The sequence below is a fragment of the Cetorhinus maximus genome, chromosome 3, assembly GCF_964194155.1.
Source record: "Cetorhinus maximus chromosome 3, sCetMax3.hap1.1, whole genome shotgun sequence".
In the NCBI taxonomy this organism is placed as follows: Eukaryota; Metazoa; Chordata; class Chondrichthyes; order Lamniformes; family Cetorhinidae; genus Cetorhinus; species Cetorhinus maximus.
Window position 1 is genome coordinate 164,004,725 of NC_135881.1, and position 17,687 is coordinate 164,022,411.

A 17,687-nucleotide genomic window follows, 5' to 3' on the forward strand; every position below is an offset into this window, starting at 1 on the left:
GGCACAGAGTGGCAATCCAACGCTGATTCAGGCCCTATCTCTTCATACCAATCAGTTTCTGATCAAACCCGTGCATCCCTCTCTGCAGCGGAAAGGAAAATTGAGGAAATCTGGGATGTCCTTGCCAGTCTTGGGCCAGGCCAAAGGAGAAGTATATAGGAGCAGGATGCTTTTTCGGAAGCAGCGATATAAATCTAGATTGGTGGCAGCTGTCACACAGAAGCTAACATCTTTAATAATAACACTATTTTTTTGTCTGCCCAGGCTGTTTTGGTTGGTCAGTTTAGGGTGTGCCTCAGTTGGCGGGTTTATTTAGTGGGGGGTGCCTGGTGCACGAGGCACATGGGGTGCACAGAGAAGAGCATGTGATGCATGTACTGCTGCCAACAGTTTGTGGCAGAGGCAGCAGTGTTTGGAGTGAGTGGGGGGCGTGGTGGAGAACAAAAACAGCAGAAGGTAAGGGGAACCCAACAACAACGAGGTTACCCTGGCTGGAGAGATTGTTTCCGGGAGGGATGGAAGGAGTGAGATCGTGGATGGCATGGGAAGGATAGGATGGTATGGGAGGTGTGGATGAGATGATGGAATTGGCTAAGTGTAGTAAAATGATGGGGTCATTTATTTGATGCAACTTATTATTTGAAAGCTATCCCTTGTACTCAAAGGTGAAGATTCATCAGATTTGAATGAAAATGTTTTAGAAACCCTTCAGATGAATTAAAAGAATGCATCAGCATTGATCCTATGGATGGAAAAGATGATAACATTCTATATCCTCCAGAGTTTACAGCACAGTCCAACTCCAATGGGCATGCCACCACACAAACTTAGACTCAAGAAAGGAACAGTTGTAATGTTGTTACGAAACTTGAATCCAAAACAAAGATTTTGTCACGGAACAAGTTAGGAAGTTGTTTTCTTCGATGAAAGATGCTGAAATCATAACAGGCATATTTTAAGGAAATAGAGTATAATATTTAATAATATAATAAATATATTAAATAATATCGAGCCAATCAGATGTGAACCTGCCTTTTCAACTTGGGAGAAAGCAGTCCCCAATGAGACTTTCACATTCTATGACTATAAACAAGGCAAGACTCTTGTCAAAATTGCTATTTAAACACCTGTTTTTACATATGAACAGCTTTTTTATGTAGGTTTTTTTCAGCATGAAAAGTTTTGATTCTGTTAAAGTATTTGGTGAACGAGAGACAAGAAATCTTGTATTTAAAGACATACCGTTGTGATAGATATACTAATTTGACTGCAAATGTTTTATGAATCTCTTTTAGTTAACATTAAAAGACAGTCATATCAGGTAATGCTTATCAAATTAGACCCAGCTGAGGAGTTAGTTTATCTGCCTGAAGATTCAGCTGAGAAGAATATACAAAATATATCTTGGAGAAGAGGGCAATATCATCTCGTTATAGGCAGAAGAAGCCCTTTATACCTTTGTTATCCTTATATATCCTTATATATTAGCCCTTTATATCTTTGTTATCTGTCAGTTTTAAGGTCTCGCTGATTGTAGTGTCAGCATGGTTCAGTCAGTGGTGCTGTCACCTCTGAATCAGAAGATTGGCCTCAAATCCCACTGACAACTTGAGCTGACCTTCAATTCAGTACTGAGAGAGTGAGACACCAGTGAGTGATTGCCAGGTGGGCACTGGGATTGAGGCAACTCTGGTAACAGACAATGTATCTGGATTAGCGGGACCTCTGACTGACTGAGAATCCTGACAGATGAAGTGAGAGACCCCAGAGACACCAGGAATAGATTCACAGAACTGGGGCTGAGAACCATAGGAAAGAGCCAAAGCGTCAGTCTTATCCAGAGGTCTGGAACAATGATCAAGCCAAATTTTGTTCACTGAGGATGACAGTTGGACCTGTGACCTGGATGGAAGCCACAGGCCCACGTGCTGACCCAAATGGTAGAAATACCACACCCCAGGCAGGTTGTCCATAATATTCCAGTGCAGAAAGTCGGTAAACAGCAGAGGGGGACGTAAAAGTCTTGAAACACTCATTAGCTGTGCTGTGAGTAAGTCTGGCATAAAGGGTAACATCTTTTATTTTGTTAATGGTGCTATATAAATGCATGTTGTATTGAAAAGGTGCCAGTGATCCCAACAGGAGCCACCAAGCTTAAGAAGAGCAGGGAGGTATTGTGGTGAAATATTCAGGCATGTTGCTGAACCTGTAGGATTAGCTTTTAGCTGAAGGAAAGATAAAAGTTTTCACTTAACCAATAGCATCCATTCCTGCTCTGTCAGACCAATAGCATCCATTCTCATTCTGTCAGACCAATAGCATCCATTCCTACTCAGTCAGACCAATAGCATCCATTCTCAATCTATCAGACCATTAGCGTCCATTCTCATTCTATCAGACCAATAGCATCCATTCTCATTCTATCAGACCAATAGAATCCATTCTCATTCTGTCAGACCAATAGCATCCATTCTCATTCTGTCAGACCAATAGCATCCATTCTCATTCTGTCAGACTGTCCTGACAAAATTTCATGCAAATCTTTTTAAAAGGACACTGATGAACTTTATACTCAGGAATGTTAATGTGAAAGGAATTGTTAAGGTTACAATTTAGATGGCTATGGGGATGGATCTGTGATTATTAATCCATTTGAAAAGGGATCCTTCAATCAAAAAAGTTTGAGAAACACTGACTCACAGGGCAGAATGTTGCCAGCCCATTGGAGGTGGTTTGGATAAGGGCGAGATTGGAAAGATCCAAAAATTGGCATTGGGTCAGGATTGTAGCGTGATCCTGCCCTAGTCTGGCTTTTCCCTGGGCAGCATTGGATTTGTGTTTAAGCTGTTGTTGTGTTGTTAAGAAACCAATTATGAAATGCTTTAGCTGTGAGTCCTGGAGTTCCCAGCCATTGAACCCAGACTTGTCAGTAATTTGCCAGAGTCTCCGAGGTGAGTGCACAGCAGCAGAAGTTTCTTCATGGCTGTAGGGTTTCTGCGTCTTGCCAAGCTGTGTGCTCTTTTCTGCAAGGACAGAAAGCAGAGAGGCATGGGTGCTTGTCATGGCTTGTGTGCAGAGGAAGGAAGGACACCAATAGTTCAGGGCGACTGTGAGGCATGGGTGTAAGAAGTCAATAGGCCAAGGGTGAGAGAGAGTGTTGGCTGCACAGATGGTGATGTGAGGGGTCTGCAGAGAGAGGAGTGAGTGGAGCTGCAAGGTGTGTTGGCCTTGAGGAGCGCTGTGCTGGAGAATGCTGGGAAAGTAAGAGTGTGGAGCTTGGCACCTGAATGTGTCCTGCTGTCATGCCCTCCTGACGGCCTGGATCCTTTTGCTGCACTGTCTCCAGGCTACAGGGACCACACTTCTGCTGCTGACTTCTTTGGCCATTTCCATCCCCTGCTGCTTGATTGGAGATGTTGCCCTCTTCCTCCCAGCCTTGTGCAAGCTCACCTCACTGTAGCCCTTCAGATTCTGCAGCAGGGCCTCCAGATAAGAGTGAGAAACCTAGGGATCAGTCTTCCTCGCTCTCCTCTCCATTCCTGTGGTTGCTGCTGCCTGAAAAATTCAAGTGCCGATGAATTTCTCTGACACCTGCTGTGGTCCCTTCCTTTGACAGAATGGATACGTCATCCAACCCTCCCTCCCTAGTCTGTCGGGAACCTGGAGGCAGGATGTGAATTGGTTTGCTGTGGCAAGGAGCAATTGCTGGGCACACAGTTCAGAGAGTCATGTCCCAAACAAGGGGCCAAACAAAGAAGGGCTTGGCTGTTGTGGCAGGGACTAAGATTGTAGGTTTCCACCCACAACCTCTGTGTTACTGGCACTAATTGAAATATGTAACTATAATCTCGCTTTGGTTAATAAACCTCTTATTGTTATTGATGGTTATGATTTAAAATGGTGAGAGCATTCAAATTTTAAGCAATGCCATGTTTTCATTCTCAGGATGTGAGCATTGCAGGCCTGCACATATTTATTGCCCATCCCTGACGACCCTGAGAAGGTAGTGATGTTCTCAACGTAGAGCAGTGGTTTATATCCAAATCAGCAGAGTGTGCAACTTGCAGGGAAATTTGAGGGTGTTGGCATTTCCATGACACTGCTGCTGTTGTTAGCTGGCATTGACTGCTTCGTCATCAAAGGAGTTATGAATGAAGCTGAAAAGTGAATCATTAACAAACACCTCTGCTTCTGAATTATGGCACAGGGAAGGTCATTGTGAAATGATGTAACTGAGCTCAGAAAATTGTGGGGGAGAAATTGGACTGTATGTCACCAGTTTCTCAGGCCTAAGTCGGATACCAAAATGACAAATTTTGCAGTATGACATCCCATGATGAGCATCGCAGGTGCACCAATGCCCTGTTCGGTCAGGTACTCATTAGGCATGCCTAGCAGCTGCCTGAAACAAAGGTAGGCCCCATTCCAAATGGAAATGAAGATCGTTTATATGAATTAGGACCTGTATGAGAAATGGTGTCTGTGCACAGCTTGTAACCCCACCCGGCAAATCATGGTGTAAATCACAGAATCTTAATGGCACAGAAGGAGGCCATTCAGCCCATCACGTCTGCATCAGCTCTCTAAATGAGCAAATGACCTAGTGCCATTGCCCTGCCTTTTCCCCATACCCTTGCACATTGTTTCTATTCAAAAATTCATCTAATGTCCTCTTGAATGCCTCGATTGAACCTGCCTCCACCACACATCCAGGCAGTGTATTCCAGACCCAAACCACTTGTTGTGTGAATAAGTTTTTTCTCATGTCACACTTGCTTCTTTTGCAAATCACTTTAAATCTGTGCCCTCTCGTTCTTGAGTGGGAACAGCTTCTCCCTATCTACTCTGCCCAACCCCCTCATTATTTTGAACATCTCTATCAAACCCCCTCTTAGCCTTCTTCTCTCCTAGGAAAACAGTCCCAACCTCTCCAACCTATCCTCATAGTTGAAGTTTCTCATCCCTGGGACCATTCTTGTAAACCCCTTCTACACTCTCTCCAATGTGTTCACATCCTTCCTATAATGTGGTGCCCAGAACTGTACACAATATTCCAGCTGAGGTCCAACAAGTGTCTCATGTAAATTCAACATAACCTCCTTGCTCTTGTACTCTATGCCCCTATTAATAAAGCCCAGGATACTATATGCTTTATTAACTGCTCTCTCCACCTGTCCTGCCACCTTCAATGATCTATGCACATATACATCCAAGTCTTTTCTGCTCCTGCACCCCCTTCAAAATTTCACCCCTTATTTTATATTGTCTGACCATGTTCTTCCTACCAAAATGCATCACCTCACACTTCGCCACATTGAACTTCATCTGCCACCTATCTGCCCACTCCACCAACTTGTCTATTTCTTCTTGAAGTTCCACACCATCCTCCTTGCAGTTTACAACACTCCCAAGCTTCGTATCATCTGCAAACTCTGAAATTGTCCCCTGCACACCAATATCTAGATCATTAATATATATCAGGAAAAGCAAGGGTCCCAATACTGACCCCTGGGGAACTTCACTACAAACATTCCTCCAGCCCGAAAAATATCCATTGACCATTACTCTCTGCTTCCTATTTTTCAACCAATTTTGTATCCACGTTGCTACTGTCCCTTTTACTCCATGAGCAATAACCTTTCTCTCAAATCTGTTTTGTGGTACTGTATCAAATGCCTTTTGAAAGTCCATGTACACCACATCAACAGCATTACCCTCATCGACCTTTTCTGTTACCTCTTTAAAAAACTCCAGCAAGTTAGTTAAACACAATTTCCCCTTTTGAAAGTTCATGCTGACTCTTCCTTATCAACCCATGTTTTTCCATGTGACTATTAATTCTATCCCGAATAATTGTTTCTAGAATCTTGCCCACCACTGAAGTTAAACTGACTGGTCTGTAATTGCTGGACTTATCTGCACAACCTTTTTTGAACAAGAACATAGTGTTTGCAATTCTCCAGTCCTCTGGCACCACCCCTGAGTCTAGGGAAGACTGAAAGATTGAGGCCAGTGCCCCTGCAATTTCTACTCTCAATTCCTTCAACATCCTTGGATGCTTCTCATCCGGTCTTGGTGCCTTGTCAACTTTAAGTACTGACAGTCTATTCAACACTTCCTCCTTATCAATTCTGAATCCTTCTAGTGACAGAGTTTCCTCATCCCTGTGGCCTGGGTATCATCTACCTCCTTGGTAAAGACGGATGCAAAGTAATCATTTAATACCTCAGCCATGGCCCCTTTGTCCATGTGTAAATTCCCTTTTAGGTCCCTTATCGGCCCTACTCCTTTTATCATCCTTTTACTATTTAAATGCCTATAGAAGACTTTGGGATTCCTCTTTATGTTGGCATTCATGCAATGGCAAACAAATTTAATGGGACCTTAAACCTCTATTAGGTCAGGGTTCTGGTTTGGCTTTATAAGCTGCAGGTGCTTTTTGGCTAATGTATTGGCTATTTTGGCTGGTGTTTGAATGTTCACCAATTTTTGGTTGATGCTACAGTTTTTGCTGGCCTAGGTGAATTTGAGAAGGCTTATGAAGGGTTATGCTTTAAGATTGCCAAATGATTAGGAAGAATAATAACAAGGCAGGGAGCATAGAACTGCAGAGGCTGCCAGAAGGTGGCAAAGGAGGAGAGAGTCCAGGGGGCCATACAGCATATGGGTATTCAGAAACTGAACATCACACCTGCACCCAACAGAGGAGCAATGTGTCCATGGCCCCACTTCAGCAGGAAGACCGTGACTGGGCATTGTACCTGTTGGAGTGAGAATTGGAGCCCAGCACCAGGATAAGCACTGCTGATGGCTATCAAGGTCACAGTGGTTTTGATGCCTCGGGATCACTCTAGGGGTTGTAACTGATGGTCCAAATCTGGTTGGATCTCATGGCATACGCCATTAGCTAACCCTTTTCCTGCAACCTTCAACTTGAAAAATTTTTCTGGTGTATGAACAAGTTGATAATGGCACAGCAAAGGCAACGGGGTATCTGGGACCTTAGTGAATGACAGGACCAATAGTACATCTCTGTAGGCATGAGATTTAAGGATTGAGAAAGAAACAGAGGAATGGTCTGAGAAGGAAGTAGCATCAAATCAGGTACAAAAAGAGAAATAATGAGAGGAAAGAAAGGCTGACTTAAGAGAGAGAAAAACGGGTGACAGGAACGAGAAGTAAGAAATAACTTAAAATGGAAGAAATGTGCGCACCCCAGACCAAGTGCAGTGTAGGACACAGCATACAACCAATCTGTTCACTATCATTCTGCATGAGCCATTGCTTAATCTTGGGATTATGTCCCCTTTTAGCATTATTAATACGCTTGGAAATGAACCTTGGGTCTAATGCACTGTCGGAGAAATTCAATAAATAACTTGCCTGTGAGTTGGATTATGTTGTTGATATCTGAATTTGGCCTTTGTTGTACCTTTTGTCTCGAGTATACAAAGAGTCACCTAGTAGTACAGAACTTGAGTATTGCTGAAAAAAGCCATTGTATTGTTGAAAAAAGTTTAAAACTTAAAATTGAAATGTTTCAATTTCTAAGGAAATATTACACGCAGGAATTGAATTGACCGGTTTAAATTGGTCCCCTTCTAGGCAGAGGTGTTGATTGGCAATGCATTAGCAAGCTAGAATGATGTTAATCACCAATTCTAGCTTTCTCCTGTGAACTTAGTGGGAAATTAATGTGTAAATCCAACAAGTCCTTAAAAATAATGCAAGCTGAGAATGAGATGCCCATTATATAAATCAACCTGCAAGTTCTGGAGTTGCGCAATTCATGATGTATCCCTGAATTTGTTGGCTGATTTGCATATAAATAACAGCATGCATCATTAACATTTATTATTTTTGCAGCAAGATTTGGCCTGATATCACTCTGCACATTTGCATCAGTCAGGTAACAGATACACTCTTTGCAACGCTTCAGAAATTCATTACCTTCCCCATCGATGCTGCCAAGAACAAGAAAATGCTGAGTAATCTGCCGGAGTTGTTGGATTGCCACAAGTGCAGGGCATTGTAAATATTCCCCCCTTGGCCTGTGTGCTCCCCATCAAGAACCAGCAATGTTCAACAACAGGAAAGGTTGCCATTGCTTAAATGAACAAATTGCCTAAGAGCACAGGCTTATACAATCATACAGATTTGTATGTGGTTTCCTATCTTGCGTGGATGAAAGGATGTTGACAATATGCCTCATTTCCCAGCAACAGTCATGAGGTTTTCATCCAATGTCAATTCTTAATAGCCACCTACCTTCCATCTGGACTGTTGGATGGCAGGTCGGCTGCTTGGGGTCGAGTGATGGCCGTTTACATCCTGAGGAACCTGGAGAGACAGATGCTGAACTTTGAAATTACAGGTGCCACTCAAGAAGCAAAACTGTCTTAGGATATGCGATTGATGTTTTAAAGAAAAAGTTCCATTGTTCAGTGTGTTCTGGAGGATTTCTTCAATGCAGATCCAAGCAAGTCTCAAGATTCATGGTCATTTGTAGCATGCTGTATAATTTAGCGATCCAAAGAGTGGAAGCATTGGAGCTGCCAGAGGAGGAAGAACTAGAGGAACAACACAATAGGGAACAAGAAAGTGGAGGATGCAGAAAAGGAGTAACGCAATGCAGTGCTGCAAGCTTACGCAGTTGTATAGTAGCAAACTATTGAAGAGATTCTCTTGAAGAATCCCTTCTCTCCCCAAAGATGAGGGGAGTGATAGTAAGGACAGTAGCAGGTGCAGAGTATTACAGTGGCAACAGGGGAGGTGGAGTGAATTGTGCTGAAGTAATTAGAGAAGACTGATGGTAATTGGGGGAGAGAAGAGTTGAGAGTGCTGGGGCTACAGGTCCTGCAAAGCTCATCAGAGTATAATATAAGATATAAGTTAGGAATCTTCCCTTAGCAAGCCTTGTCATCCCATTAAAAATTTTTCTGCATTGCAGCCATCCCCATGGTGCAATGCTTCTGGCATTCACCCACTTTACCTGCATGCGTGGCAGCTTACCTGGAGATCCTCCTCCTGCTGGGTAGAAAGACAACATCCCTCCTTGCTGACATTTCCATAAATATAAATATTAAGCCAAGCCTCAGCACACTGACATTAAAATTAATCTACACCAATACCTCCAGGACACCACCTGAAGGCCAGCTTCACCTTTGCCTGCCATTTTCAGAAATCCTGAATTCCCGTTGACTTTAATCAAAATGCACATTCCCAGTAAGATGTGCAAGCTGCTTTGAAATAACTTCAGGGAAGCCCGATTTTCTACCCACATTAGCGCCAATCATTAGTGAGAGTAGCAGTGGCAGTCCACCTGTTCCATTCAACTGAGGCACAGGAATCCATTTGGTGCCTTACTTGTACCCCTAAATGATTGGACTGTGCTCCTAGTGCACCAATCATTTTACTCCTGAATACCAATTGATCCTCATTGGTGTCTATCACCTGGAGAAGCAGGTGAAGCGTTTAGAAGACTTGAACTGCATGATTTGAAAAAGCATAAAGGTAAGACAACAGTATTCACATATTAGCACAATACTTAATAAAACTTGAAAGACAATCAGTTATTATAGAGATATCAAAAGAAGACAGAGAAATGTAACAAGACAAGCACAAGGGAAAATAACAGACATTTACATTCCACATGGGGTGATGGCAAAGTGAATGTTGCATGGAGGGACTTCCTGGGACCAAAATCATCTTGGCTAGAGGTGAGTTTCTGACATAATTTCTCTGGGAGTGCAGCAAAGCTCAGAGAAGGTGGTTGGGATTGAGATGTGCTAGCATTCGGTGCAGAGGCGGTGGTCCCATAAGGTTGGGAGTGAGCGTGCCTCTGCTGGCCCATAGAACTATTTTATGTTGTTCAGGCAATCATGAAAGTGGTCCAAGCTGCTGGGGGGCCCTGCATAGGCTGCAGGGTGCTCAATTAGGAAAGCCTCCACCCCGGTCCTGCAGGGAGGCCGCTAGCCTTTTAGAGTGGCCTCTCCAGATGGCAAAGTGCCCTTCCCCAACCCCACCAGCCACTGGCAAAACACCTGAGGCGGCGGGAAGAGGCCCTTAACCAGCTGTTTATGGCCTCCTAAAGGCCGCAAATGACCTAAGGGCAGGTGGGCCACCTACCCACTGCTCCTGAGTGGGAGGGGGGTTGGGGGTGGTGGGGGAGTAAAATTCCAGCCGCTGTATCCCAGCTTAGGCGGCTAATCTTCAATATCAGAGCTGTACTTAAGGGCAGCAGACAGATGGGAGCACCTGGAAGTTCCCCTCCAAGTCACTCACCGCCCTGACTTGGAAATATATCACTGTTCCTTCGCTGCCACTGGGTCAAAATCCTGGAACTCTCTCCCAAACAGCACTGTGGGTGTACCTACACCACATGGACTGCAGCGGTTCAAGAAGGCAGCTCACCATCACCTTCTCAAGGGCAACTAGGGATGGGCAACAAGTGCTGGCCCAGCCAGCGAAGCCCACATGCTGCCCCTCTCCTGTCCAGAGATCTGGATACCAGAATGAACCCAGTGTACGGTTCGTTTGATGGGTGCAAGTGGGACCCATCCAGGGCCAACAGGACTGAATCCTGGCCTCAACACTGCCATCGAAATACCCAATGCATGACTACTGTTGGTCCCCTTTACAAAGGGACCAATTATGCAGCAAAGTGGTTTACCTTATCTCTACCTCATTTCCTGCTTGCTTTCCCCTGGCTTGGCCCTCAACACTTACACATTAAGTTAACCTGCCCTGACTCCAGGAAATTCTGCTAGCAGCAAGAAGAGGATTTTCAGCTCCCTCCCTATGTTATTCTGCAAGGCTTTTATGGTTATAGTCCAAACTAATAGGAGGACATGGAATGGAACAGTTGATGACCAGAGCTGTGAAAGAACCAGAGAAGGTTATTGACTTATTTAGGAGTGAGGCTCTCAAAGGCATTGGGCTGAGTAGGTTGGAGTGGTGGACTAAAAATAGTCTATGCATCATATAACTCAGTGATTTGCCCAATGTGTTATGCCAATGTCTCCATGCACAAGTACATAATTTTGCATATGATAACAATATAGTACTTGAATAGATAAGTATGCCATTTACTCATCATTTCACATCTGCTCTTTTCACAGAACGAGGAGAACCAAGTGACATTCAAGATGCATCTGAACGGCAATAGTCACCACATGAACAACACTATTCACACTTGTATAGTGCTTTCCATGTAATAAACTTCACCAAACACTTTATAGGGGATCAGTGTTAACATCTGGGTATGTTCCAATGCTTATGGTCATTGTCAAAGTCAGTTTCCATAGGCATGGGCAGGTGGCATTATCAGTGAACTAGTATTCCAGAGACCCAGGGTAATACTCCGGGGACCTGGGTTCGAATCCCACCATGGCATGTGGTGAAATTGGAATTCAGTAAAAATCTGGAATTAAAAGCCTGATGGTGACCATGAAACCATTGCCAATTGTTGTAAAAACCCACCTGGTTCACTAATATGCCATCCTTACCTGGTCTGGCCTATATGTGACTCTTAAATGCCCTCTGAATGAGGAACAAGACATTGGGGATGGGTGATAAATGCTGGCCTAGCCAGCGATGCCCACATCCAATGAATAACAAAAAGAAAACCTCATTAACTTCAACTAGAGGGGCAATTTTAATTCTTTTGACTCCTAGGAGGGAAAGGGTGAGCAGTTAAAATGGAGTGGCTCTGTTTTTCACTCCATTCCCACCAATTCCCCATTTAATACTGTTGGTTATTGTGGTGGATAAGTCTTTAAGAGTGCCAACTGGGAGTTCATCAATCAATGCAATTTGGGGTCCCACAATGGTACGTGGGATCCCAATGGCAGCATTGGGAGCATGCCCTGGTTTGGGCAGGTGAAGCTATTGGGAATCCAATGAGGTTCCCTAAGGAAACTTAAGGCACTTCCCTTAATAGGGTCAAGAGTAGGGTCAAGGGCACCGGAAGGAAATTCTAGCCCTCTGCTGCCCTAGGCTTCCTCCTTCTCCAGCCATGAAAGCCTCACCCTTCCATCCTCCCATCCCCCAACTTAACTTGCTACTGGCATTCTTTCAGTCACCTGACCTTCATTCTACTCTGCTGCAGTTGCTGCTTTCTGCTCATGATGGATAAGGAACTGATCATTAAGCCTCAGAGTAAAGGGAAGACCTTTTAGAACTGAGATGAGGAGAAACTTCTTTAGCCAGAGAGTGGTGAATCTATGGAATTCATTGCCACAGAAGGCTGTGGAGGCCAGGTCATTGAGTGTATTTACGGCTGAGATAGATAGGTTCTTGATTGGTAAGGGGATCAAAGGTTACAGGGAGAAGGCGGGAGAATGGGGTTGAGAAACTTATCAGCCATGATTGAATGGCGGAGCAGACTCGATGGCCGAATGGCCTAATTTCTGCTCCTATGTCTTATGGTCTTGTGGTCTTATGATCAGCAGAATTCAAATGAAGCCTTGAAGATTTGTGTATCTAAGTCTCCAATAAGTGACACATTGTATCAACACCTCACTTAGTTGTTAGCACTCTTGCGACCAAGGTAGAAGGTTTGGTGTTTAAGTCCTGTCCCAGGACTTGAGCACAAAAATCTAGACTGGCACTCTAGTGCAATGCTGAGGGTGTGCTGCACTGTTGGAAGTGCTGTCTTTCAGATGTTGAACTGCTCGATTAGATGGATGTAAAAGATCCCAAGGCACTATTTCAAAGAAGAGCAGGGAAGTTATCCCTGGTGCCAGTATTTATCCTGCAGTCAACATCTCACAAACAGATTATCTAGTCATTACCAGATTACTATTTGTGGGAGCTTGCTATGCACAAATTCCTACATTACAACAGTGACTACATGTCAAAAGCACCTCATTCGATGTAAAGATTGTGAAAGGCCCTATATAAAAGCAAGCATTTTATTTCCTTCTGCACTGGATTGTTATCTACTCCTGTCGGCTTCCCATCAAGTTAAAACTTGGTTTTATGTGGAAAATATTTGGGATGGCGTTGCCACAGGGTGAACCTTTTCTAGCACTGGGCCAAGCACTAGAGATAATTTGGCCCATCCACTTTGTGTTCCACATCTTTCTGAATTGATAGAAAACATCATGTTGGCAGAACATATAATTCAGGTTAAGACCTACTAAGTTATATTTATTTGAAAGTACAATAATACAGGAGATTAATAAATTAGCAGTTCACAGTTATGTTGATTGTTTTAAAACTGATGTTCAAATCAAAATACCAAAAACCTGTTTATATGATTTGTGCAGAAGCACACATCATTGCTCTCTTGGAATCCTGCCTCGCCATAGTGCCCTCTCTGAACAATGAAACTGCATGAATTTAAAAGCATAATACTGCAGATGCTGGAAATCTGAAATAAAAACAGAAAATGCTGGAAAAACTCAGCAGGCCTGACAGCATCTGTGGAGAGAGAAACAGAGTTAACGTTTTGAGTCTGTATGACTCAAAGTTTTGAAGAAGGGTCATACAGATTTGAAACGTTAACTCTGTGTCTCCCTCCGCAGATGCTGCCAGACCTGCTGAGTTTTTCCAGCATTTTCTGTTTCTATTGCATGAATTTAACTTCAGAACTAGGGAAAGCTTGCCATTGTTAATCCTACTTTCTGGGCAAAGAACTGTGGATCAACAATCAGAACAAAGACACAACGGCAGGAGGTAGCTCAAGTGCTATATTGACTGGCAATAGCATCAAATTTAATCTGGAGAGAGGAACCCCGGCACGTTCTGCTGCTCGCTGGCTTTTGAAGAACAAAGCTTGTTTTTATTGATGGTTCAGCCATTAGGGTTAATGACAGTGTCTCCTCCAGCAGAGGTAACCTTACAACATAAACACATTCCAAGCCTGAATTGTCTGGCAAACCAATTTGCACCGGAAAAGGGTTTATTTGCAGAGATACATAAACAAAAGGAAGACTAACATTTTTCCCACTTCAATGTCAAACCGAGTGTTTTTGTATTCTCTGTCAACAGATAGACAACATAAAGCTCTTGCAGAAAGCAATCACCCTGAAACCAGTTTTAAACCATGTCACGGGGTATAACTAAAAATGTCTATTAAAATACATAACACAAGATTTTATGGTCAGAAATAGATCCTCAGGTTCATTATAGTTGTAGAATGCTGAGCAGGAAGAGGAAATATAATTAGTGTAAGTGCTTCAAGAATTGGTTCAAGAGGAAGCATTTGAACATGGAGATGTGAAGGGGCTTAGGAAGAGAGTTCTAGAATGTAGCAGTGTAGTGGCTGAAGCTTCTGTCACCAACTTGCACCTACCAAGAATAAAGGCTCAATAACTTAAATTTCTGGTGTCCACGGCGCATCCTTGGCATCACATGGAAAGGCAAAGGGTGGGATTTTCTGGTCCCACCAGCAGTAGGCATCGTCGTGGGTGGGATGGGAAAATTTGGAGAATGGCCAAAAGTCAATTGACTTTTGGCTGCTCTCCAAATTTTCTCATCTCGCCCATGACAATGCCCGTCACTGGCAGGGCCAAAAAGTCCTGCTCCGAGTCACCAATGAAGCAGTCCTTTCTAGGGCAGACATGCCAAACATGCTAGCACTAATCAAGTACAGAAGGCTTCGCTGGTTTGGGCACGTGCACAGGGCGGAAGATGGCCCTATCCCCAAGGTATACTATGTGGGGAGGGAGCCAAGAGACCAGCAGGGTGTCCAAAGCTCTGATTGAAGGATGCTGTTGAAAGAGACATGAAATTGAAAATCATGGCAAGTGGGAAACTCTAGCTGGCGATCAATGCAAATGGCGACACTAGCTGTGAGCAGGAATTTGTCACCATGATGAGATCTGGTTTCAGAAGCTCCAAAGCAGTCGCCAGCCCTGCAAACAAGGTGACAGCAGAGATCATCCTGCACCAACAGCAAGGGACAATTTCATGTGTGGCACTTGCCATTCCAGAATCGGCTTGTTCAGCCATCAGAAGAAGTGCAGCAGATGCTCTCATGTGACCTCACCAAAGTCCTGAAGCTGCATTCCCATCCTCTCTCATAGATGGAAAGATGCCAATGAATCTTCTGACACTGTCAGTGGAGAGAAGGAAGTGGGTGCACACAAAATAATGACATTTGCATTTACACAGTGCCTTTATCATCATCAAACATCCTAAAGCACTTTTCAAGCATTAACAAACAAAATTTGACACTGAGCCGCATAAGGAGCTATTAAACCAAATTACCAAAACTTTGGCCAAAGAGGTAGGTTTTAAAGGGCATCTGAAAGTGAGAAAGATAGGTAGACAGGCTGAGAGATTTAGGCGGGAATTCCAGAACTTACAGCTTAGCTCCAACAAGGGTGTTTAGAAGAGTGAAAGTTTGTGTTGGGCATAGGATGAATGTTTGGGACTTATTACAAGATAGAATATGTCCATCAGATTTCCAGAGGGGTAGTGCTTTATGTACCATGGAGTCTGGGAAGCTTGTGAGGAATCACATTGGAGAAATCAGCCTTGGGAGTAATAGAGCTATGGGTGAGGATTTAGTCAGTAATGGGATGCATCGTGATGCAAGCTGACAGTGTTACAGAGATGGACATTATGATTTTACTTATGGACTTGTTTTTGTGGTTTGAAGCCTATCTCATGACCCAGCAAGATGCTAATGTACACTGGCAGACTTGGCCTTGAGTGATGGAGATGGAGGTGGAATCAGCATCTGAGGGATCCATTTCTTTTGTAGGATCCATACAGCTTGTGTTTGGCTTTGCTGATGTGAAAAAAGTTTTGGGTTTTCCAGGTGCAGAATTTTTAGCCCGGTGAGCGGGTGTATCCCAGACACATCCGACCAAGAAAGTGCGTTGATGTTGGCTGAGCATGCAGACGTTAACGCGCACCCTTACGATATTTCGCTAGGCGGGCGCACGATGAAGATGGAGGCGCGCCATTAATTAACAGGCCAGTTAAGGCCCTTGAGGTACCAATTGTCTTTGATTTTACGCAGCCCGTGCGATTTTCAGGGTGTTGCACGGGTGCAATGGGCAGGCCACATTTTCAAAAACCTCATCCACAGGCGGGATAAGAGGGATGAGTGGGCTTGCTAATGTGAGTAGTTTATACTTTAGCTTATAAGTTGCTGCTGGAGGACATCTTCATTTCGTTTCAGAGATGCTTTGACAGAAATAAAAGGCTTCAGTTCAGGCCCCCGGAGAATTCATACTGCTTGGGGCCTTCCAGGTATCAGACAGCTTTCCCTCACCCTGGAAATGGGGATTGTGGTCTCTGCTGGAGGCACCTCCTCTGAGGAGGAAGAGAAGGCCAGAAGGGGGAGGAGGCCAGGTGTCCCTCTTCAGTCTCCAGGGGAGCCACCTATGGGAGGAGAGGCGCAGGCACAAGGGGTACAGGGCCAACAGGAAGTCCAAGGCGGAAGGGGCTGCAGAAGACGCCACTATCTTGCTACCAGGGTTTACAGGTGCCGATGCAGCTACCTCAATATGTCTGAGGTGCAATGACGAAGGAGGCTTCGCTTCTCAAGGGAGACCATTAACTCCATTTGTCAGATGATCGATCCTGAGATCAGATCCAACTGTGTGGGTGGACACCCCATGCCAGTGGCACTGAAGGTCACAGTGGCCCTCAACTTCTATGCCTCCAGCTCTTTCCAGGGGTTGATGTTGGTGGGTGATCTTTCTGGAATCTCCCAATCAGCTGTCCACAGTTGTGTCAAGCTGGTGACAGATGCTCTGTTCAGGTGTGTATTGACTTTCATTCACTACCGCACGGACAAGGCCAGACAGGCAGAGCGAGCCAGAGGCTTTGCATCGATTGCTGGGTTCTCCCACATCCAGGGTGCCATTGACTGCACACATGTGGCCATCAAGGCGCCAGCGGGTGAGCCCAGTGCCTTCGTCAACAGGAAGGGATTCACTCCATGAATGTGTAGATAGTGTGTGACCATTGGATGCAGATTCAGCAAGTCTATGCAAGGTACCCAGGCAGCTCCCATGACGCTTACATCCTGAGACAATCCCAGGTGCCGAGGCTCTTCAGCGCTCCAACGCGGCTAGATGGATGGCTGCTGGGTGACAAGCGCTATCCCCTCAGAAGATGGCTCATGACGCCTCTCCGCCATCTAAGAACAGAGGCCGAGCAGCGGTACAATAGGAGCCACACCTCCACAAGGGCTGTGGTAGAGAGAGCCATCGGTCTTCTCAAGATGTGTTTCCGATGCCTGGACCGTTCAGGGGGCGCACTCCAATAACCCCCAGATCGTGAGTCACTGATAGTGGTTGCATGCTGCGCTCTCCACAATCTGGCTCTGGAAAGGGGGCACGCAGTGGAGGAAGAAGATGTTGACGCAGCTGCTCTGGCTGCACACAATGAGCCCAGTAGTGAGTCCGAGGATGTGCGCCGCTCAGGAGAATGCTGAGGGGATAGATGCTGACGTGGGCAACCTCCAGGGAGGCAGGGACACCCAGGACGCTTTGATCCAATGCTCCTTCAGCTAGCCTACCAAATAAGAACCACCACCACATGCCAGGGCTGCAGGCTTCATACCTGATGCCTGAGAGGGACATTTGCTTGGTGAACAACATGCACTATGTGCTATTTCAATAAAGTTCAATGAGAAACAAGTCACTCATAACATCATGGGTTACCCTGCACCTGTAGAACTAATGAAGCACCCAGAGGCTTGTTGTACAGAAACACATTTA

General features: G+C 44.7%; 1 protein-coding gene across 7 annotated transcripts in view; it reads left to right on the forward strand.

Moving 5' to 3' along the window:
• The window catches only part of atxn1a (ataxin 1a), a 390,269-nt gene that overhangs the window by 37,160 nt on the left and 335,422 nt on the right, over positions 1-17,687 (forward strand). For 3 of the 7 annotated variants that reach the window (XM_078539213.1, XM_078539212.1, XM_078539205.1), the window contains exon 2: positions 11,121-11,261. The exons of 3 other annotated variants lie outside the window; for them this stretch is intronic. The gene's annotated coding sequence lies outside the window, so the exon portion shown is untranslated. Of the gene's footprint in view, positions 1-9,581; positions 9,720-11,120; positions 11,262-17,687 lie in introns of all 7 variants that reach the window. One more of the 7 variants, XM_078539207.1, reaches the window with a different exon arrangement.